This window comes from Sipha flava, unplaced genomic scaffold, assembly GCF_003268045.1.
Source record: "Sipha flava isolate LNK unplaced genomic scaffold, YSA_version1 255_pilon_pilon, whole genome shotgun sequence".
Taxonomy (NCBI): Eukaryota; Metazoa; Arthropoda; class Insecta; order Hemiptera; family Aphididae; genus Sipha; species Sipha flava.
Genome location: NW_020272908.1, coordinates 657332 through 682179, shown reverse-complemented (window position 1 = coordinate 682179; position 24848 = coordinate 657332). Strand labels below are relative to the sequence as shown.

General features: G+C 31.7%; 1 protein-coding gene across 1 annotated transcript in view; it reads right to left on the bottom strand.

Annotated features, from left to right (window-relative positions):
* The window catches only part of LOC112684690 (transmembrane and TPR repeat-containing protein CG4341-like), a 311792-nt gene that overhangs the window by 61759 nt on the left and 225185 nt on the right, over positions 1 to 24848 (bottom strand). The gene's annotated exons all lie outside the window — the stretch shown is intronic.

The following is a 24848-nucleotide window of genomic DNA, read 5'->3' as shown; positions in this document are numbered from 1 at the left end:
GCACGCGCTAACACTTGCTGGGAGGGGGGTAAAAGAACAATACGAAATAAATAAATAAATACAAGTCAAAACGAAAGGAAATGGTGGGAAACTTAAGGTTAGAGACATTTCACGCTTAGTTACATTAGACACATGTACTTACATTGTATATTAAGTCTAATATAGTATATTGTTTGATATACAAACGTACACGTACATGTGTATACGAAACACTACAAAAACACTCGCACATACTCGTGCTCTAAATAAATTTATATTTTTTCTGCGTGTGTGAGAAATGATAATTTGTCAGGTTTTCCCTCTTTGGCTAAAAACGTTCGTTAGAAAAATAGTACGTATGGTAAAAAAGAGAGGAATTTAATGGTACTCGTAATTTAATCGATCGATAAGAATTTAATATCTGCGTAGAGTACTTAACTCGTTGTTAACGATAAATATCCATTAGGGCGTTTCAGTAATTTACATGCAATATTTGCGCGCTATGGGGTATTAGTATACGTGTATGCATTTTTATCCAAGTTCTATAGAAAATCCTTTGTATACAGTCTTGGTAAGCCACGCGGTGAAAAGGAAAAGAAAAAGAGTTCACTCGAATTTTAAGTGTACACTCGTGGGACGAGGATGATTGCGCGGTTGTTTGGATCCAGACACGTACGGCAAAGCTTTAAATGTATTTAAATTAAAGTTGTTTCGTTATAATAATACGGCTGCAAGTATACGTGGCCATATGATGGATGTGTACGGGTTTATTATTATCATTATTTATCGAATAATAAAGTGAACCACTCCGCCGATGTATGCATGCATAATAATATCGTACTATAAAATATCGAAATAATTCATCTTCATCTATTACGTTCGAATTTTAACCCGAGCCGTTATTATGATAATATAATATGATATGTGAGCGTGTACATGCGTTTCACGTCCATTGTACCTATTCTTATTTTCACTAAACTTTCTGAACGTTTATACATACATATAATATATATATATATATGATATGTATAATTCGAGTAGCTATTAAATCAAACTATTTCTGCTATCCAGTATATTATTATGTTGAAGATTATAGTTTTTAATAATATGTATACGACCGGTAATTTAAAACATTATAAAGAGATAAAAAAAGAATATTATTTATGGTCATCAGTTGTACTGGATTTTTTATATACAGTAAAACCTCTAAATAGCTAAAAAGCTGGGTCACCAAAATTTTATCTGTTATTAAGAGGAGATACATTTTTGAAATTCATAAAGTGTTCATTTGTAGAAAAAAATACATGTATACGTTAAATTAAATAATGTGCTATGAATGGATGTATGTATAATATTATTCATATTTTGTTATTTATTTTAAATTATTACATTTTTATATTTTAACAAATTATCATTAATTATTATTAATCATAATTATTTATTTAATTAAGTACTTGTAGTTTTTAAATTTCTACCATTGCACGTTTCATTTTTAAATGCCATAGTTTTATTGAGTAGAACTCGAAAATAAGGCCTAGTTTCGTCGGCATTGAAGATGTCTTGCTCTTCATATTTATCGATTATGTTTGGTGATTTTTACTTCTAGGCACCAAAAGTTTTTTTTATCAACGGTTGAAGATTCCCCGCTGATAGATTTATACGAAATGTTATCCCTTTTTCGATATTTTTCAAGCTACCCGTTTGAAGCTTTAAAGTCATTTAATCCATGAACATCAGCAATCTGTACAGCCTTTTCCTATATCGTTGGTCCAAAAAATGGCAAATATTTTCCCCTAATTTTACTAAACTACATCAAAAGTTCTTTATTCATCATACTGCTTTCATATTTTCTTAATTTCGTTAATTTACATTCTTTATTTTCATTTTTAACTCATGGTGTATAAATGTATTCTCTATTAGACACAATATTTGCAATCTGCATCTTTCTAACTTAAAACTTTTCTGCGAATGAACGAATTCCTATATTTGAGTTGTTTTTACGGTAATTTAAAATGTCAATTATTTTGTGAAGTGACAACCGCTTTCGTTTGAACGTCGTCATCGCGTCGAAAACCGTCACCAACTGACATACTTTTGTCATAACACTCATAGTCGTTCATATTGTATATTGTATCTTATCGTCCCATAACAAGTTTGTTATCGTAATTAAATTATTACAAAACTGCATATGAATGTGAATATGTATTATTATTAAATAAATATTAAAATAATGTCGGCTAATCAGAGATTTTTCTATTATTTCATTACTGAATAGTAGTGAAAATATCCCCGTTCTCAAATGAACGTCCACTCTTGAGAGATGTCTGCTATTGGGAGGTGTCCGTCAATGGAGGTTTCACTGTAATATAAATTTAATAATATTTTTGTTATTATCACGAGTAATTACAAATGAATATTATTGAATACGAAAGGCATAATTTTTTGACTAGTTATAATTTATGAGGAAATATAAAACAAGTTGATTAAATTTTACGTCGATGGGAGTCTTATGAAAATTAATAAAAAAAAAAAATGGTTGATAAGTTTTTTGAAGAGTTTGAATGAAACTAAGCTCTCAGCGAACGAAAAAAAGTTATAAAAACTATTCTTAGCAGTGGATATATAATTTATAGTTAACATTTTTTAGCTTGAGGGTTTATTTAAAATGCATTAAATTTCCTACGGTCAAGAATATTAATAACTATAATCGTTAAAATTTGAATATAATATTCATATTTTAATTAAGTATACGTCTTAAATAATACTTAGATCCTGCATAAAAAATAAACTAAAAACCACCATAAACGTAGTTACGTAATTAAGAAAAATAGATATTGTGAGTGTCATTTATATACCATAATATTATTATTTGATTCAATGGGTTATTTTCTTAGAATTTCGCATTAAACAAGTTATAAATCAAAAAAAAAAAAAACCTTTTAGTTATTTGAATTGTTCGATGAACGAAAGTCTGTTCAAAAGTATCCCACTATAAGAATCACAAAAGCAGTTCAATTTTAAGTATTTCAATAATAAGTATTAATTTTAATTTCAACAAAATCGTGTGTTAAATAATTATATATATTTTACATTATGATAATACGCTTAAGAATTTTTTTTCACAGCGAGGTTAATAGAATTATGTTCACAATAGATTCTATTATAATCGCGATAAAATATTCAGCCCTTTTATGAAACAATAACAATGTTTTTACAACGACTTTTAATCAAACTTGCACACACGTGTTCAAATACCCACGGTCAAAGTATATACTAACTATACGAATATGCGTACATATCATATTGCGGATATTTATGTTTTAAAATCGATTAGTATACGTGAATCGGTCGTGCTAAAGGTTGAAAATTTAAATGCGAAAACAACACATGGTTTTCTTTTTCGATTTTCGACTATTTTCATCGGTTAATATACTAGTATAACCTATATGTGCAGTGATTGTCATTATTTCACAATCGTTGCTATTTATTTTCTCATTACGCGAACAAACGTCGTATCGACAATGCTAAAACGTTGAAAGTTGTTAGAATATAACTGCGCACCTCGTCCAATTTAGAATTTGTAACGTCGGCACGCAAATAATTATCGTGTATATATTTAAATATGATGATTTTGTTCGGGATTATTTTATTACAATGTATACGTCACTTGCGCAATTTCTTTTTACCGAACTCCAGTTTTATATTAAACCATATCGGTCAAAAGTGTTTTTCGAATTCCTTTTTGTTTGACGCGCGCACCGTGAGCAAGTCGACCTTTATTATTTTCTTCTCCACGTTTTTCTACTTCAAATTGAAATACATACATGATATACAGCCGTTCCTGAAATACTGGTGTTGTGCAATCTTGACATTCAATTGGTTGTTTATATGAAGGAATATATATTATTATAACCGTACCCCTTTGAGATACAGTTATCTATCGTTTTTCTTAAACATCCAACGTATAGTAGGTATATATTATACTAACCCGCTCTCAATACGTCCGCAACGACTTGATGTATTTCTTCTACATCGCGCACGATGATCGAACTCCAACGTTCGACTTCCCTCCGTTCTCAATTCGTCTTGATTAATCACGCTTTCATTCTAATCCACTGTAATTTTTACGTAGTTTAAACGCATGCCCCTGACACGTCATATTATATACGATGTGTATATATTATCCAACGGATGGGAACGGACGATATATTCGACGTGCACGTTTAATGGTCCATGCTGAAAAGCCGTATCAGAAAACATAATAATAACTGTAACATAACGTTCGACACGCAGATTTCTGTAACCACCATAAATGTCAAGGTTTATAGCCGATTCCACTCGGCTGCGGCTTCTGTAGCGCTTCACGTCACCATCGTCGTCCATCATAGAAAAATGCTGCCATGATCTTAATCTTCGACGTTTTCCAATGGTTTCCGTAAACATTGTGTGCGTTCATAGGTCAGTCTCAATAAATCGGTAGACTGTTAACCATGTACCGTTTGATGGTAGCCGAATCCAGGGAAGAAGTGGTGGTGAGCAATACAAACTCGTAATTTATATAATATATATATATATATTTTTTTATAAAACCCCTCGGAGGATTTTTTTTAATGTAATGAATTATCCTTAACAATATATTTCAGAGGTGTACATAAATATTAATGAACAAATACTCGTATTTTAGTAAAAAAATAATATGTTTTGTTTATCACCCCCAAGTGGAGAGTTTCCAGCTTTAGTTTAATATTTTATACTAAGTAATATGATCTTCGGTGTCTGAGACGCTTTATGTTTTGAGAGTTAGCAAGTAGTTGAATTGCTGCTGGATTGGTGCGTTGATCCAGCCTTATCTCGTGTTTTTGGCAATATTGGTAATCTCGTCCTAGACGGAGGTTATCATAAAATCTTGAAGAATAATGTAATTTTCATCGTATCATTGGTCATGAGCGTAAAAATACAAGGTTATCCTCACGCTACCCTACCTAAAACTTAGTGGCGAAGCTACATATAAGGTACAAATAGATCGCCTACTCAGTTTTTGTTCGAATGTGTATTGTATGTTTTAAATACACTGGTATTTAACATTTACATTTTCATTGTTTTATAATTAAATTATGTTTATCGTTGATCTATATATGATACACACACAATAAACATACAGAGGTTTTTATTTCGGCCGTGGAGCAACAAGTAAAAACAATCGACAAAGGCCCGTTCAAACACGCAGGTAGTATTTTTCATACCTATGGTCGTGTGGTGTTGTGGGTGACGAAAAAAGGGGTTCCACGTGCGAGGAACTAAAAACATATGTCTCACGGACAACTTAATTTTAAATTATATACCAATAGATTGATTATCACTACCTAAACGCTAATTATTTGTGTACGACAACACGGACAGTTTCTAGTTAAATTAATCCGGCCATGCATGACTTATGAGAAACAATTTGTATTTGTTGAATAATTGTAGCAGACGTGGCCATCAAATAACTTTTCATATTTTACACGTGTGACGAACGGTCATCGATGGTGTACGCGTTTGGCACGATGTTTTACAATCTATTAATATAAAACCAACGAAAATGAAATCGCTGCGCGTGGAGCGGTGTACTTAATAATTCATTAGACCTGGGCGTAGATAACCAAAGGATTTATTTCAAATTAGAAAAATACACGTGGAATATGATCCCCGGAGTCTCGGTTGCCGATGCGCGCGCCCGTCGTGGTTGCACAAAAGACGGACCCCCGTCGGTGGCACAACAGACAAAAGACGATTTCATAATTACAACGCGGCGGCCCGCGCGTCGCTGTAAAGTACAGTCGCCTGGTTAGCGCAATGAAAACATAAAATTAGCGGAGTCGACGACGTGTGCACGGTGAAACGACCGGCCTTTAATTATGCACGAGGTTCTCATTTTCCCACCCGGTCACCGTCGCCCGCCCTGTGGCACTGCCCCCAAGATACGACCACTACTAACGTTTGCCTTGACCCACCCTGCACTTTCCTTTTGTTTTTTTTACTCCACGGTGTATGTCGGGAAGATTGACCTTGACGCGGCACCCAGGTGAATGGCCGTCGGTAATGGTGACGGTCAAAATAATAATTACTCGACTGGTTATTATTACGTTATGAAACAGAGTCTCAAAAAAATGATTTAAATATGAAAATAAATTTTATGTATAATATAAGATAGATTGCTTTAAATCCTATTGGAGAAAACAATTGCATACCTCGGAGTCTATTAAAAACGAAAATACATTGTGCTGTTAATTGTTATCTTAGTACAATTAGTACAGTAACAGAAAAAAAAATGTATAAAATACATCCATTTACGATCACAAATAGGTATACGAAGAATTGTAAAAATGTGTTTTGTAAAATAATATATGTTATGCATAATAATATTTTTAAACTATGAAAATACCTTTTCACAGATTGTCGTAATAAAATGTTGGCGAGATAAATTGTTTTCTTTCCATTCATATATGTATAGTATACAAATAATTTTTCCAGCCGTTTATTCTCGTCTACATATTGTGTATAATAAATAAAACATGTTTAACTGCAAGAAAAGTACCTAACAAAAGAGAAACATAACTTATTGTATAACCCGTATAGGAGTAATCTTGTTAGACGGACGGTAATATTATTTGGTGTATAATCACGTACATGATATCGAGTGCTGATGATGCATCAACAAACAATATGTACGAAGGAATGATTAAATTTATATGTTGGACAAGACCCAGCGAAAATAGTGTATTACATTTAAAACGGTCTCCGCGTCGAAATATTAGTTCAGGTACGGACACTGTACACGGTTTGATCACGTGTGCTTATATATATAAATTGATGTGCATGTGTGTTTGGATTTTTGTAATCGAGTTCGGTAGAATAAACTTTGATGTACAACTTTGTAACCGATATGGCCAAATATGTTGTTTTTGACGCAGAGTTATTTTCGATATGTGTTTCTTCTGCAAAACTTTCAGGAAAGTGACGTGTGGCAAACACTTCTATTTCCCCAACCACACCAACCCTCGGTCTATAGTATACCCTCTTCTCCCTTCCGGCCGTAAAATATCACGTTGCTGTCCGATTAAAGTACAATGGTTTATAAACCGAAACAGTACACGACGTGCGTTAAATGTATACACACAAAATGTAATACAAATAATATACAGGGTGATTTTTTTAAGCTCAGTGCTCATCATTTTCATGCTTGAATAATTTATTTTTAAAGTCTTATTTATGGTAAAAATAATTCGTGGTTTATGACTATATTTTCCAATACGTAGATAATTTTTACTTAATAATAATGTATTAATTAAATATAGCCTTTAGGATTATCAAGTTGATATGAATATTATTATTCGGAAAATTGTTTTTGGAATTCGTATGCGAATGTAGAGATTAAATAAAAATATAATTTAAATAATATTATCAAAATGTATTGAAATGTAATGACACTTTTGCTTTAACCACCAAAGAAATTGTTCTGAAAGTTTTCAATAAATAAATTTTATAAATTAATGATCTGAGTTTTGAGTATGTTACGTGAAAAGTTTTTTTAAAAAAATATAGTTTACGACCTACATTTCCATAAATCAGATTTTGAAAACCCCATAATTTAGTGTAAACGTGGGATGAGCTTGCTTCAAAAATCATCCTGTATACATAGGATGGGAAACGTTTAGTTAAGAATCAAAAGCCAAATTTACTGTTCCATGTCGCGTGTGTTATTTCATGTGATTTTACTACAAGCTACAAAGTACGATGTTTTATATACAAATAAATAAACGTTTATATATCAAATATAAACCTATGTAAACGAGTAAATAATATAGTTGGTTTATATACTCTGTAAACGTTAAGGTTTCTTAGGAGAAATTATTATTTTCAAAATTCATAAAATATGTATATTTTGTCGTGCAAGTAGATTGAATGTTCAAATGATTACATTTCTATTAACTGACTGTTGTTGCGTCGACACGTTTGAATTTGGCGCGTGCCACTCGATGATATGACTTTATGAAATGTCTCCCTTTGAATAACAACAAGAAAATTATATTTTTCGCTGTTTGAGCAGTTGAAAGAGTGTAGTACGACCATTAAATCGTATTTATAAGGTTGCAGCCATAACCAATTTTACAGATATAATTGCACTTTAATACTGCACACTGAAGATTGTTTCATTAAATATATAAATAATTTTTATATTTTCACATAACCTACTATGCTCGAGTATGTGTTTGTATGCGTTTGTGCTTGCATGTGTGCATATGTGTGTGTGTTTGTGTTTAACGAACAAAGTACTTATCGTGTTTCATTTCGTGCATATATATAACACAATGTGTGTGTGTACGTCAAACTGTTATGAAAAACTAACGAAGTTGAACTTCGAGGGACAAGTAAACCTAGCAGCCAGATGGTCGTTGACGTAAACACAGTATAATTATTACGATATTATGAAACATAATTAATACATTAAAATTGTTTTAAACATATTCAACGTATGTGATGAATTTGATTATTTGAAGTCGTTCAAGTTGAGACGAACACATACACGCAGACAAACATATACTATTTAGTATTTTCAAAACTTTTTTTTGTATTAAATTCACCTTAAAAGTCTTCTTTCTTATACATTTTAAGAAACATTATTATACAATATAATTTTTTCATTATTCAATCTATTACAAAAATTATTATGTTTTTTATTTAAATAAATATCTCCTGAATAAAGTCGACGTTTTAAATATATTTTTAGTAAACATGTGTACTATATATTTAGGATAATTTTCGGTTTTTTCTTCAGCATTTCTGATTCGAAGGAAAAGTTATATAACAACTGTGAAGTATTGTTTAATTTTCTCCAGCACACATTTATGCGTTTATTTTATTAAATGTACTATTATGTTTTTAAACTTGATATTTTAATACCTATATATACATATATATAATATGTATATAATATGTATGTATGAAAATATTCGAAAACTAAAAAAAAAAAAAAAAAATTATCACTGGCAATGAAGAAGATTCCTCGAGGATTCGTCGAATCGGAAGGGTTTTCGGATGTCGTCACATCTGTATTCGCATGCGTCGCGTGAGACTGTATAATGTATAACATCACTGCGCACAGTAGTCGGTCGGGGTAAATTGGAACTTCAAATCTTTCTGGTCGTAATATCGTGGTGAGTTACTGTATGCGCAGCAGCGGGTGGTCGTGGTTAGGTTCATGACCAGAGGAATTATGCTGATTCGCCGAACAGACTACTCGCGGTACGTACACGCTAGACGTCGTCGCGCAAAATCGTCGGAAACGCAACATCAGTGATTTTACGATGACCGCGCGCGGACGTACATAATAAATTACCGACCTTGTGATATATTATACTGTTTCCCAAGACGTTTGCCGTTCCATCGACCCACCACCATCGTTCACCACCCGGTGACGTATCCGCAAGAGTGAGTTTAACATAATCTATGTGTGCATTCGTATATGTACAAGCCCCCATGTGATATTTGACCGGCGAATAAATAAAAAAATACATTTCATCACGGAAACATCATGCAACAGCCGGACGTCATCCCTGTAGCCGTGGGCCTTAAACATTTGTGTTTCGTTTTCCAGTCGAGGATTATTTGAACTGTAAACGAAGTTAAAAGAGAGAGGGGAGAACGACGGGACTTAGGTCTATACTTTGCGTATCAAACGGTATCGTACGTTATATTAAAATATCATGTGTACCAGTGAAGTTATAATATTAATCTCTTGCGAAAAAACGGGGACTTGCATATTTTATCGGTACTGTGGGCAGTGGTGGACCCGTTTTTTAAGCTTACAATCGCTCATTGGGATTTAAAAAAAAAAATCACGTGCCACAAAATACACATATCGGCTTATGAAAAAAATCCATATAGTTATAATATTTTTGGAAATATTTTTTGATTAACGTCAAAGAGTAACCGTTACACTGAATTAATTTATTGCTGTTACATATTAATATGTATCATCATGAACGCGGGAGAAAAAAAGTAAACATGTTGCTACGTGTGTTAACGATTTTTTCTTTCAACGGATTTATGCCTTCGGTAAATTCGTTGTATTAGTCGTTCAAGCTTGACGAACTTTGGACACACTTGCATTCGGAACTTTTGGTACGATGTACAACGTATTTTTTCCTCCTGTATGGTTTACCGTCGTAGTCATCGTCTTCGTCACTCTCGTTTTCGAGTCATCAGAAACAATCTGCAGCATCGAATCCCAAAAGCAGTACGGTTCTCCCCGGAGATCAGCCAGATCGACCACGTTTTTCCCCGCGTCCGGAAAAATATTGACAGAATAATTCCGCACGGATAGGTTCATCTCCGTTTTGTATAGCACAATATTTCTGGTAAAATGCCCGTGTATGTACGATCAAGGGTCGTCAGAAAGGGTGGAAAAGGATAAATACGGACTCCGTCTTGGGTGAGGAATTTACATCAAAATGCCTTCACGCAGCATATGAACACACTACCACCGCCGGACACGTATCGAATAATAATAAACATATAAATATATATATATTTCGATATTAGTATATAATATTTACGGATACATGTACGTATACTATTGCATTTTATTCGACTATCACGCAAAACAGCTCACCAAGGCAATCGGAGACATCTCACGGAGACGAAAAAGGGAAAAAAGAAGAAAAAAAAAATATATAAATTTTCAAACCAAAAGCCTACACATAAACTACACCGAAATCAAACATCGGTGATCTATAATCGATTGTGCCCACGCCCAATATGATCTTCAATTTTTATTTAGTTTCTATCTTTTACGGAAAACCTTAATAATCAGGGCGAATATTGAACGATAGTTCTTTATCACAGATATGTATTATAATTTTACTCTTGAATATTTAACCCTTTTATCGGAGATGTAATTTATAACAATCCACAAAGTTCACCGATTTGGCGATATTTATATTTTGTAGTCGTGGTAGTGGAAAAAATAGACAAAGCAAGTTGGAAGCTCACAGTTCGACCAAGTAACATATAACATATGTTGCTAAATGGTATGCACATAAGTCGACATTTATTCAAATTAAATTATGAAAAGAGCAAACATTTTATAAAATATTTAGAGGTCAACTATGTTACATATATGTATATTGAATATATTTGCTACGAAAAAAGTAAAATATTCAGTAAATAATAAAATAAATAATATTAAGTATAATAATGAGTAAATACATAATATAATTTATTTGTTGTATATGTTTATTGTGATATTAGAAATTAAAATGTGCTGAAACATATTTTATATTATTATATAAGTATGTAATATTGTGGTTGATATTGAGGTCAACTTTGTTACATATGTATTGAATATATTTGCTACAAAAAAAAGTAAAATATTGTTAAAATAATAAAGAGTAAATGCATAATATAATTTATTTGTTGTATATGTTTATTGTGAAATTAGAAATTAAAACGTGCTGAAGAATATTTTATATTATTATATTAGTAGGTAATATTGTGGTTGATATTTATTTTAACATATTAGAAGCAGTAAATTTGGATGCAAATGGTAAAAAATATCTTCTTACTTGTGAGATTTCACCCTTCCCCCCAAAAATAACTGAAATATTGCGCCTATTATGACGTACATACTATATTTATTATTTATACAGCAAATCCGTTTTATATATTATTAAAGTTTGCAATGTGTTTTTATTTTGTTTTTTTTACTATTTGAATTATTCAAATATTTATGTACCTACATAAACATTTCCCAGTTTAGTTTCCAGTTCCGTTATTTTAATTTAAATTTACTCTCAATATTTAAACTCGTTCAGTAACCATTATACCGAAGTAATAACAATGAAGTTTTGTAACGTATTACATTAAAAGTATAATCAATAACAATGCAATGTAGATATTGTATTCCTATATAGTAGTGTTGACCTCAATAAAAGATGAATTTAGTATGAATTTAAATTTATTTATTTTATCGTAAAACTCAAAATACATTTTATCCAATGTTCAAGAATATTCAATGAAAATCTAGAAGGAAATCAAATAATGTACAAGGATGGAAACTTTTTCTTATGCAATAGCATAATACATTTTGATGAAATTCCACGAAATAGTGTCAATTTAAAATTGAACGATACAGATTTTTTTTTTCTAGACAATGCTATGTAGAAATCTATTGCTTTTCTCATGGTTTTTAGTAGTTGAAACTTCTTGGAGAAATATAAAATTAGATTGTATATTTTATACGAATTATGTGTGTGTGTGTGTGTGTGTATCTATATGTATTTATAAATTGTAATGTAAATCAACCCGAAATTATACGTGATCTCCTCGAGTCAATAATACAATTGAAAATGATTTCACATGAATTCGGTTAAATCGCAAAATAGTTTAATGAATCCACTTATCCACTTAAAGGCAGAATATAAACTCGTGGGTTTTTTTTTTTTTTTTTTGTCTAGACTTATAGATCGGTTCACCCTGTGATAATGGTAATGCGGATTTATCCCTTAACGTGCACACATTTCGCTGATACGTGTTGACTGTTCAATAAACTATACTGATGAAAAAACGACAAATGTCGATATTGTGCTGGTTCAAAAGAATATAGAAAATACAGGTAAGAACAATAAAAACGTGTACTTTGATCGTCGACTGCCGAACGGAACGCAATAAAAATGACTGGCAAAAAACATTCACCGTGATGAATTAACATTGAATAGTTCATTTACGTATGATATTTGGAAGGAAAATATTCAAGCAATCTCATCGGTGAATTGACGTTTATTCAAAATACAATCGATAAATGTAACGCAGAACTGAAACATCATTATGATACGTGTCGAATAAACGATGATGTTAATTTTTCACGGACAAACGGATCTTCTTTTTTGATATTAATAAATATTTGATATTTATTGAAATTATTAAGAATGTCAAACGGTGAACACTGACATTGCAATTAAAATGGAATATTTTTATGTTCTACCTTTACATTTTTTATTTTTTTTTCGATCGAACGGTCCGATAAAAATAAGACGAAACCTTATAAATATAAGCCTATAAATTAAGAATCAGAATGAATAAAAATATAAAAAATATAACTCGAATAAGACTACGCACAAAAATAAATAATACAAAATCAATATTAGCTCTTTTGTACGTGTTATGTACGCCGATGTATTTAAGTGCCGGTAATCAGACATTTTTGTAAAATCTACTTATAAAGTTCATCGATCCGAAACGTCTTAAACCATATTACAGTTGTACAGCGAAATGCTCATTGAGTCTTAGTCTAGCATTTGTTTTATGAACGCGATTTGTTTGAAACAAAATTCACTACTAAATTAAATGTAATCAATGATAGAACTCTCGTGAACCACATTAAGTCGGTTAAAGAAAATGGAAACCGCAGTTGTTTATTTTGGTACACCTTACTCTATACCTACTATATATCATGCAAGATAAGCAATGGAGCCGCTGAAAAGGAGCTGTCTGAAAGGACATATTGGTTTACAAAAAACCCTCAATGAGGAGGTAGCGAGAATATTCGTCAATAATATACGGATATTATTAGAGATTATTAACTAAAAAAATTCTGCTTAAGTCCAACATTTGTAAAAACTATTGGTCGGAAAAAACAGAAATGTAAAACACTCAGCGCATCACTGTATTAGTGTACGGAGAAAACAGTTGTCTCGACTTAAATGAGGAGAGAAAACGGTTTCCGAAACAATATGACAATATCGACATGATGATGGAACAATAGAAAAAACGTTATAGATCACGGTGCCGAACAATGATGCTGTTGATCGTGATTGCGTGCTAAACCGGCGTGGAGTTCATAAGATTTTTGTTCGGAACGATATGCTTACAAGACTAAGGAAACAGTACCGTCCAAATGGAGAACGTCTGCTAGACCGCGTGAACACGTTTTTATGGGTAATCCGTCGTCGGATCGATCGAATTGAACTCGATCAGATTTCGTTTTTCTTTGCCCCTCACTTCTTCGCCCCGGTAACATCACGGGCGGGACGGGTGCGCGGTGAAAGGGTTATAGAATCGGACCGTAATGAATCACCGCTTGTGACGAATCCATCTAAAACGAGATAACTCCGCGTGGACCGGTGTGCCAAGCCGGACTTTCGTCGCAGATTTCAATTCCTTCGTGCGCGTGCCCATTGCTCCCGCCACTCACACTTCGCCAAGCCGCTTCGCTCCATCGAAATCCGCGTTACCAGTGCTGCTACGATGTGTGTGTGTATGTGTGTGTGTGAGGGAGGGGGGTAAAGGACTTGGGCCATAAGTCGATCGGGGTCACTACAAGTTCTGCGATCGTCGGCCGACAAATATTAAGTAATGCTTTCTATAAAAGAAACGGTTACTGCGAGAAGTTCAGAGTTGCAACACTTGTTTCGACCGACGTCCGTCGAGAATCGCAAAACGTGATTAACGAAAATGCAAACCGTTCCCGATAAAAGGGCCTGGTCGATAACTAGTTTTTCCTCCCCACTCCACCTCATGTTATGAAAATCGTGTATCGGCTCTGTGTACAAAATCCTAACGAAAGCGGAAGAACAAGACGTGTACATTCGACGATGGCGTCCAGTAGATGTGTGCGCTGGAGCAACACTTATCGCGCACAACCTCATCAGATATTTAACCGGCGACCCAGAAACAGCGAAATATTGAATGATGTGCCCGACGAAACGATTCGTGCGCTTCGCGACGAACGTGACGTAAACGTCTTTTAGGATTCGTGATAAGAACCAAATCTATTACACGTGGCCAAAACGAGAAATCTTACGCATAATCATTCGGCATACATAAGCGTACCACGTAACCCGAAAGTTTGAATTCGAAACACGAGTCTTACTCTTGCAGCACAGTAAGATGTGTAATTCAAGTATTTTATATTGATTTTTCGAATCTTCAACGTTCGAACACATCATGGTTTAATGTACATTTTTATTTACAGATAATAACATAACATACTGAACATATAATTAAAGCCTTTTATTTCCCTTTATACTGCATCGATAAATAACACCCAATTATTATTACCTCTTCGAGCCTCATAATCAGGTATGTTATTTCATATTATTATCTGTTATCTGATGTATTTTCAAACTGTTAATATGTCATGCACATCGATGTTGTAATTATTGTTATAACCATAATAAACTATTATTTTTGTTCTGTCTTGTAATGCATCTTAATCTTAATTAATCGAATAATATTAACGTCTAGTATTTGTAATTGTTGAACATTAATAGTTTTTGCTCTTAACTAACATTTAAATAAGCAAATAAAAACATTATTTAACATTTATCCAAGGGTGAATTGTATAGGCAAATTTGATACGTTCGTGTATTGGGCACGACAAGGCAATATTGCAATATTGAAAATCTATCAAAGGAATTTACGAAATAAAAAACTGCTTTAATGAAATTGCAAATATTACTTCCATGATTTCTATATAGAATTTCGCATCGTATCGGAAAAATATTCGAGAATAATGTGGAAAATGTGCTGTTCAAAGAACTTTCTACATCTTGTTTTTAAGGACCCGAATTTTAGTTAGATTTTTAGCGCCTGTTTTATGCACTTGAACTAGCGTTCCTCCTCGCAAGCTTTAATGTAATGTAACGTTGTCTTTTCAAGGAGAATTAATGTTGTTCGGATTCGATACATTATTTTCGCCGTATCTCATGAAATAACGAGCTTCTGACATTGCGCTGAGACGGATATGACATCACTAATCGTAAACAGTCGTACAAAACACGCATTAAATATCGTTATAAAATGTACATTTGCCTTACATTTTTTTTTTATTCTCGGATCCTTGAAATCTCCTTCTCCTGCACTGCACCAGACTCGATTACTGAATGAACTAATTTTACGACTTTCACGTGTTATGTTTATCCAGACAATAAAACGACGGTTTGCCGAATGCGTGGACAACGCTGTCGTTGAAGACGTTATGTGAAATGATAATTCTCTTCTGAAGAATTCATGACAACGACGATGACGGTTAGGATACGCGAATTTTCGTTCACTTGTAATCGATACACCTACAGAATACATGTTTCGGCGTAATCGTAAACGCCACCATCTAGTCCAGTATTTCCTAACATCTATTCCACGTATCTATTATGGGTTTATAAAATCTTACATCTCCAACCGATAATTAATTTAAAATTTTAATAAGTTTTTAAACTTTTGATTTGTTCTTGTTTTTAATGGCAGGTAAAAATAATGTTATTAAACTGAAGACCTTTTTCGTTTTAATATTTAATTTTTTCAGCAAAATTAAAATTTGAAAAAAAAAAAAATACCGGACATCATTGATTTTTCTGTTTTCTCCCCCGTCTTACGTAAATGATAATAAAAGAGTTTTACATATTTCTTGCAATACGTTCGTGTTTTCCAAATGAGGAAACAATGGTTTAGTCGTATTTTTCTCGTTCATGCGTACGGTGCAAAACTCGCTTACGGAAAACCACACGTCCTAGACCTATGTAGACAGTCTGCACGCGTGCGTGCGCATTTATATTTACGTGTTTATTACTGCCATTAAAGTACCTTCGTACGGCCGTCGCCGGCCTAGATGACGGTCCGTAAAGGAAATAGTAATGACGACAATAATCATAAAGAAAGAGCTTTGCCTCGTTCCTCGTCCGTCCGTCTGTCCGACGTGTAAATACACATCGGCCCTACATGTAGTTTAGTCTAGAACCGCTAAAGGCGCGTGCGAAAAATCCCTATATCAATTGCAGTTATCATCGCCGTCACCGCTACTGTATGGCAACGCCTCCGCTACCGCCGCTGGTTCACGAATGTGAGTTTATCCTCTTTCCGACGGTATATAAACACGTTTATATAATAAATATACAAGTATACGGCAACCGTGGTCGTGCATTGGTCCGGTGTGGTATCCATTATTAATGGCAACACGTCTGGGTCAGTGTTTATCGCTTCTTCCACGCCTTTCACCGAAATTAACAGATCGTTTCGGAAACTATGCTTATATATATATATATATATATATATATATATATATATATATGTATATATGTATGTATTAAATAAATATCATATACTATTAGTAAATTACTCATTATATTAATTGTTCAACGCGGTTCGCGTCAATCGCAACTGTATATGTGTATAAATGCCGAACCTGATCAGGGTTCACCTTCCCGAGGTGATATCGTCGTGGTCTTAGTTGACAGTAACATCATGCCCTATCTCGGGGCCGTTCCGTCACGTATTCAATATCCGTATATATATATATATATATATACAGTGAAACCTCTAATTTATCGGACGCTGTCTGTCATTAAAATTTTTTCCGCAATTCAGAAGTGTCCTTTATTTAAAAGGAGATATTTTGTTTTAATTAAATTATAATTTTAAATTAAATTAAAATATAAATTAGAATAATTTTATTTTAACATTAATTAACTACATACATCTTAAAAATTAACATTTATGAAAGAAAAAAACCATTCGTATTAGCATCATAAATAGCTAAGTACTTATGCAAAAAAACATTACATACAGAATTTCAACGACTGGATGGATAAGATAAGATATACTATTCTGTATAATAATGTATGTAATGAAATATAATTTAACAATGTAGATTTTAATTTAAGTATTCCACAGTTAAACTAAATTTACTATGAACATTATCAACTTCAATAATTGAAAAGTCATAAAAGTGTCCGTTATTCAGAGTATCCCGTATTTAGGGAGATTTCCTATAGAATTTAGAGAAAATTGTTCCCGTTCCCGAAAAGAACATTTGGTATTTGGAGGTATTCACTATTCAAAATTATCTGACAAGGGAGATTTTACTACTGTATTTATATACGAGTACATTAATGTGTGAATATATGTGTATGTGTGTGTGTGTGTGTGTGTATGTGTGTGTGTGTGTGTGCATTGTATACGATATAAATATGGATTACATAATTCTTGTCTGGTAATAAAACTGATATCGTTTTCAAGAATATAATTTTTACGAAATACCTTATCTTTTTCGTCTGTTCAAATATGACTTATTTTCATGTGTATATAAATGTTTTTCGATTTTAATTAAAATTAATTACATTCGAGGATGCGTTAAAATATAAAATCTTTTATAGATATATAATAGTATAAAAAGTAATGAGTATAATTTTTATAATAAAGTCGTATAACCTTAATGTAAAATCATTTTTTTAGATTAAGAAGTTTAAGAGATCATTTCATAGGAACGAATCGTAACTGCCGACTCGTAACTGTCGCTGCGATAAATCGTCAACGCGCGCATTATATAACTAACGAAAAGAGAGAAGAAACTCGTATTTAAAAAAAAAATAAATACTTTGAAGACAAAACTAGTTTTAGATACGGCTCTATATCGCATTGCGTCGGTAAACGCGATATTTTATTACTTTTGAATGGAAAAAGGAGAGAAAAAGTGAGAAAAAAATCGGTGTTGAAGTGATTTCACCCAACATCGTATTCGAATCTACCGACTCCGTATTCGAGTCAAAAAGAATCGGCTTATTACAAACAAAACCCAAGATATATCTCGGAAATCAATAGCCGTAAGTTGTATCGTCTTTCAAAACGCGCAGAAATAAATACGTTTTCTACGATATCATATACGGAAGTATACGTAAGCACATGGTGGCGTACTTTGAAAACTAATACGCTATATTTTAATATTGTTTCGATATCGATATATTGACATCATGGAGTAATGGTGAGTGAGAGTGAAAGAGAAAAAGAGAAACAGATACAGTTAGATGAACGGACAGAAACTTACTGAAAAACAGATAAATAAATACAAAGTTGGTGCAAAAAGAGAATGAAGAAAAAATAGTATACGCACATTATATCCTATAGAATTTATTTGAGCAAAGCATATGTGTTATATGAGATAGTCGTTGGATGTTAGATTTTATGAGTGGAGGTGAGTAGTAAGTCGCTAAGCCAATATGTGCCGTTAACGGTTGGCTTCACAGTAGTATGGATATATAAACAATCTCTCATATACGCACGCGCACACATACACAATCTTATATATACATATACACACATTGGAAAATAATACACTAAATATAATAAATGCATATTCTTCGAATTGCAGAAAACGCGGTGGTTAGACAAATAATCAAATACTTACGACGCGAGAGCCGCATTATAGTAAAACGGAAAAAACAATATAATACCAATATATAATAATATCGTGTACGTTAAAATACACATATATTTCTGAACGATATAAATTTTACGGCGCTGAGCACCTATCCTTCGTCGGTGAACAAATATGAACGCAATATCTGAAATATTCAACTGTTCGATCGACAACAATTCTGCCACCATCGCCACCGCTGCAATTCAATACTACTTAAGTTGTCGTGCACACAACAATAGATATAACTTCGCGGTGTATCGTCGAACTTTATCCAGAGCTGGGAGTGTTATTAAAACGTGGTGAATCGCATATAATAATACGTTCATCGTTTTTAATTTTCCGACGTCCTTCGAAATGCGGTAACGGTGTCTCAATGGCATAAAATAATAATATACAACCGTGCATGTATATAATGTACTATACATATGTGATTCTATTGGGTTAACTTGTTCGCAGATATATTAAATTAATATTATTAATAAAACATTATAGATGTCCGTGATCACCCGTGTTACCGAAAAATGTGTACGTGTGCGTGTGCGATACATGCAGCATTATTTATTATTTATTAGTATCACTGACCGGATTTGACTGCACTGAAAACACATGAAAATCGTCAGATTTCAATGACTAATATACTGCGCCAAAATATCGAAAATAATAAAATTAAATAACATATAATTATGCCCATTTAAATTCAATATCTGTTGTATAACTACACGCGCGCGCGCTCAAGTTAAAGTTAATTTATTAACCTAAAAGCAAGTGCTGGTATGTAGGTATATATAGTTAAATAAATATAATTTTAAAAGAACATTTGCAAGAGCATACTGCGCACACAAACCCAAGCTTGTGAAATAATAAAGTTTTCATTATTTTGCAGCTATTAAAAATATCTTGATAACTAACTATGGGTATTAAATTCGAAAATGGTTTTAAATAAGTTTCCAAATTTTGTTCATAGAATTAAACCGTTGATCGCGTATTTAAAATAATATATTTACGTAACGGAAAAATTACGTTTAACTTCAGCAATGCTCTGCGAAACGCTTAATATTATTCATAATGTTAATTGTTGCGCATATTCAATTTATGTTTAAATTTCATCTGCTAGATGTTTTACAACTTTAGAATAAACTCTATATTTCCTTCATAGCCTTCCAATATATTAATTTTTACGTCATAATGAAATACTTGGAAATTTATCCCTTTCATACACCGAATTCCAGACCCAGTCGGTCTTGGTTATATTATTACCATATCGGAATTCATAACATTCTGCTATTTTTTAATTTAAAACTGTTTCATCAAATTTATACTCTAGTGTTATAGGAACGCGATGATATTTTGAACCTATTTTGACAATATTAACTATACGCATGTAGATTTAATTTTTTTTTTTTAGTTTATAATATATAAAACTGTAGTTTTTACATCAAAGAAATGACGATTTATTCATATGTTAAAAATTGTGAAATAATCCATGCGTAACTATGGTTATTTGTTCAAAATGTTAAAACACAACTTTTCGAAAAGTAATCATACCAAATATTAATTTTATTAATAGTTATAACTTCAGAATATGAAAACTGTATTATACTATTCTGTGTTACATTAAGAATTGTTCATATTAATTTAAATAAGTCGCATATGATTAAAAATCAAACAAATCAGTCCTCTTTGTAGTGCACTCATCTTCAATATTTCAATCACCTTGCCAATTATTTTATCATTCTTTAAAATAATTTATAGTTTATAATTCTCATTGAATTGTTTAATTTTAAACATTACGAAATTATCTGCAGTAAACGTGCATTTAGCTCTTCGGATTTTCGCATTTAATAATAACAACTACTCAATAGATATTCTTCGATAAAGTTCAATAATTGAAAATTATATTCTAAGCTTTTGACATTTTTTGCAGTGTTGATTGTATTAAGTTATTTTAAGATTTTTTTCAGATAAACTCGTAAAATTATAATACGTATAAAAATCAGAGAGATTATAAATTTTTTGATTTTCTAATGATTGTATATCTATAATGTTAATTTAAAATAAAAAATCATATTCATAAATTATTTTAAACAAAATATTGCTTAATCAAAACGATTCACCGTTACAGAAATTATTGGTCGAAAATGTAATTTATTCAGATTCGAATTTTTACGAAAATCCATAGAACTTTCAGAGAAGCATATTGTAAATAATATATGTATACTATACACTTAGAAGTGAAACAATTTCATAAAATATTTAAAGTCTGTGTACTAATTTTAATGGATATTTTCTTTTTTTTTTTAAGAAAAAACTGAAATCGAGTAAATATTTAAACGAATACAAAATTACGACGGTGAGTCGAAAAACGGGAAAAAAATAGGTGAGATTTGTTTTAAATAATAAAATGATTCACGTTATTTGCTTAAGAATAAAATCTTTACAAACAGTAAGTAAAGTACTCGGTTAAATGGTTTTTTTAACTTAATTTATTGTGCAATAGAAAAATAAAAGAAATAAAAATAGATAAAATCAAGTGAATAGGGCAGTGTCTGAGAGCGTGCACGTTCATGATTTCTATACATAATTGATGAGTCTAAAAAAATGTAATATCATCAAAACAACAGTAATTAATGTTTCCCTGCCAAATCACAACTAATACGTTTCATTTGCTGATGCTATATCCGTTTATAGATCTAAACGATGTGAACAAAACATTGACTATGAAATGTTGACATATTAGACAGTAAAATATCTGAGTGCATTTATTTGATTGTTTTATGTCGATAAAACGGTCTATCAAACAGTAGCAAAGGCGGGAAAAAAAAATCTTCAGGCAATTCATGATGGAAACATTCTGAATTACGCATAACGCATATGCAAGTTTAAACAATAATTCATAATCTAATAGCTTCTGAATATTCAAAAATATTACTTTAAAGTAGTTTTTAACCGAATCCGTTTAGAACTAAAAACAAAATTAAACAGTAGCGGTTAATTAACATTTACTTGGTAATTTTACGTTTATATATTTATTATATTTTATGTTCTGTATCACAATTAGAACTAATTTTCTTTACTGCTCAAATTGTAATCGGTTATGGTAGGAAAAGAATTAAAATGAAAAATACCGACCATCACAAATGTATTATGTCCAACACTTAACAGACAAATTATTTAGATAGAATGTGAAAATTTGTAAGGTTCCTCTTTGTTTTATTATATTTTACTTTTTTTTTCATCTCGCAGAAGGAGTTTACTTGGCAGAAATTTGTACTTGATTTATGATCTCACAAAAGTTTTTTTCCCCTCTTTTGACTTCACCCGCACGCTATTGCTCCATTTTCGGAGTTGTCTAGTTATAAAAAGAGGAAAAAATACGATATTAAACAGAAAAAAAGCTTGTACGCTAATATATATATATATATACTTGACTATTAAAACTTCATCTGTTTGAAAAGTTAAAATATATGGGATTTGACAAGTTTGTTGTCCCAGTAGTTTAATGTAGATTATGTTCGATCCGGTTGATAATAATAACTATACCTATTATGTCCTCGTACAAATTGCAATGATCTTTGAGCAAATGGTCATTTTAATTGATTTTATGTTTGCATATTATTAAACTTGTAGTTGATCCATATTGATAACACACGGCACAAACTCGTCCTTTGAAAATTATGTATAATGACGCAGGGTTTTTTTTTTATAAATGTTTTGATGTTTCTTTTGATTTAATTTCACATTGGACAGCAATACATGTCACAGTGAATGGGATATCGTTGTTAAATATTGACAATACGATTTCAATAATTTATACATATCATGTATCGATTATTAGATTATTTTTAGTTACATACAAATAAATTATATTTGTTCGTTACTATTAAAAATATAAAGTCATAATGCATACATGTATAAGTAACATGTATAAATAAGTAAGATTAGTAAATTATTATTATTCATAAGCCCGAAATACATGCACGTACACGCGTGTGTATTCGTATATTTCTGGTAATATCACAGTAGGTTTTAAATTTGAAATGTTTGCTTATTTCGATATTGTGGGTTGTCATCCAAAATATATAACCCGTAAATAGTGTACACACTTCACATTTCGTTGTCATTTTCGGTTGAAAAATTAGAGCGTGTTAGTGTACACTGCGTATATAAAATTTTGATATATTAACGATTTTTTAGCTCTCTTGGGGTTTTATATATTTATTTTGTTTTTTATTTATATACTATATAAACAGTTTAAATTACTCTTAGACAGTTTTGAAATATAAATATATATTTATAGAGTTTATACATTAAAATGTTCTATACAGACTTAAGGCTGTCCATTATTTATTTATTTTTAGTTGATAAATCTTCTATGCTCTATTTTGTAAAGATGGCTGGATTAGATATTACCCACTCCCTCAGTAACTATGCACGAAAACGTGACTTGCTTCTATATAACTACATGATTAAAGACATTTTCAATTGTATTCCTGTTTTCAACTGAAGTTTAAAGGAAGAAAAAAAGGAGAAAAAAATCCGTGTGCAATAAATAATAAGGGAACGCTTATTTACGGTGTATTTCATTCCGGAAATAAAATTTCAAATCATGTCATCGAACAACACGTATACAATACAAGTTTGAACAAGTTTTTTAAATCGTAATCGCACATCCACATACAGAGTATGATGTTCAATAATTATTAAAAAAAAAAAAAGTACATAATATATTGAATTTTATACACGCGTAAAATAATATTCTGAATTATTCATACAGAGATCACGATTTCAATGTATTCACGATCATATCGTGAATATCGCTAACTCTTTGACTCGGAAGAAATACATATTATTTATTTGAATGTATACACGTCGTATTGTTTAAATATTTGCAAACTACGTTTTCTTTTATTGTTATTGTACTATATCTAGATTTACCTTAGTTCGATTTTAGTAGTATTTATTGCGACGCGATAATTATACAGAAATAATTTCTAATTAAGATCTCACGGCGGTCTTTCGTGATGATAAAATACACTGAATAATGAAAACGATAAGACAACGCATTAGTTTGGAGCGAATAAATACGGAAGCCGGTGTTTCTCATTTGTTGTTGTGAGCAATTTTAAATATTGGTCACGCCACTAAGTCAATCCGAGATAATCGTGCCTAGTGTTATGGATCGGAAAGATCATCATTATTATTGGGATAATTAGAAATTTTCCGTGGTTTTTCTTCTCAAACCTATGAATGTTGATCCGAGTTTAAGGTACGTGTTATACGAGTATAGTACAAAATAATACGTGTGTAGCACTGTGACTTTTTTGCGTAAAAAATTACAAGGCTTATGAAGATTAATCGAAAAAGTAAAATAACAAAATAAGTTAATGCGTTAAATAGTTAGCCTAAGAAAGATTTAGTAAAATCGATAAAAAAATAAAATAAAATACAACAGAAAATATAACGATACTATAAAATACAAAGAAAATTTTAATAATTTTACGGGATTTTAATACTGGATGTTGTTTTACCGTTTACGGGAAAACTATGGTTCAATATTTCAATCATAATAATATAGTTGTATTTTCACGGGACATAAAACAATCTGATTTTAACGAAAAGTAAAACGATATTGAGTCACGCG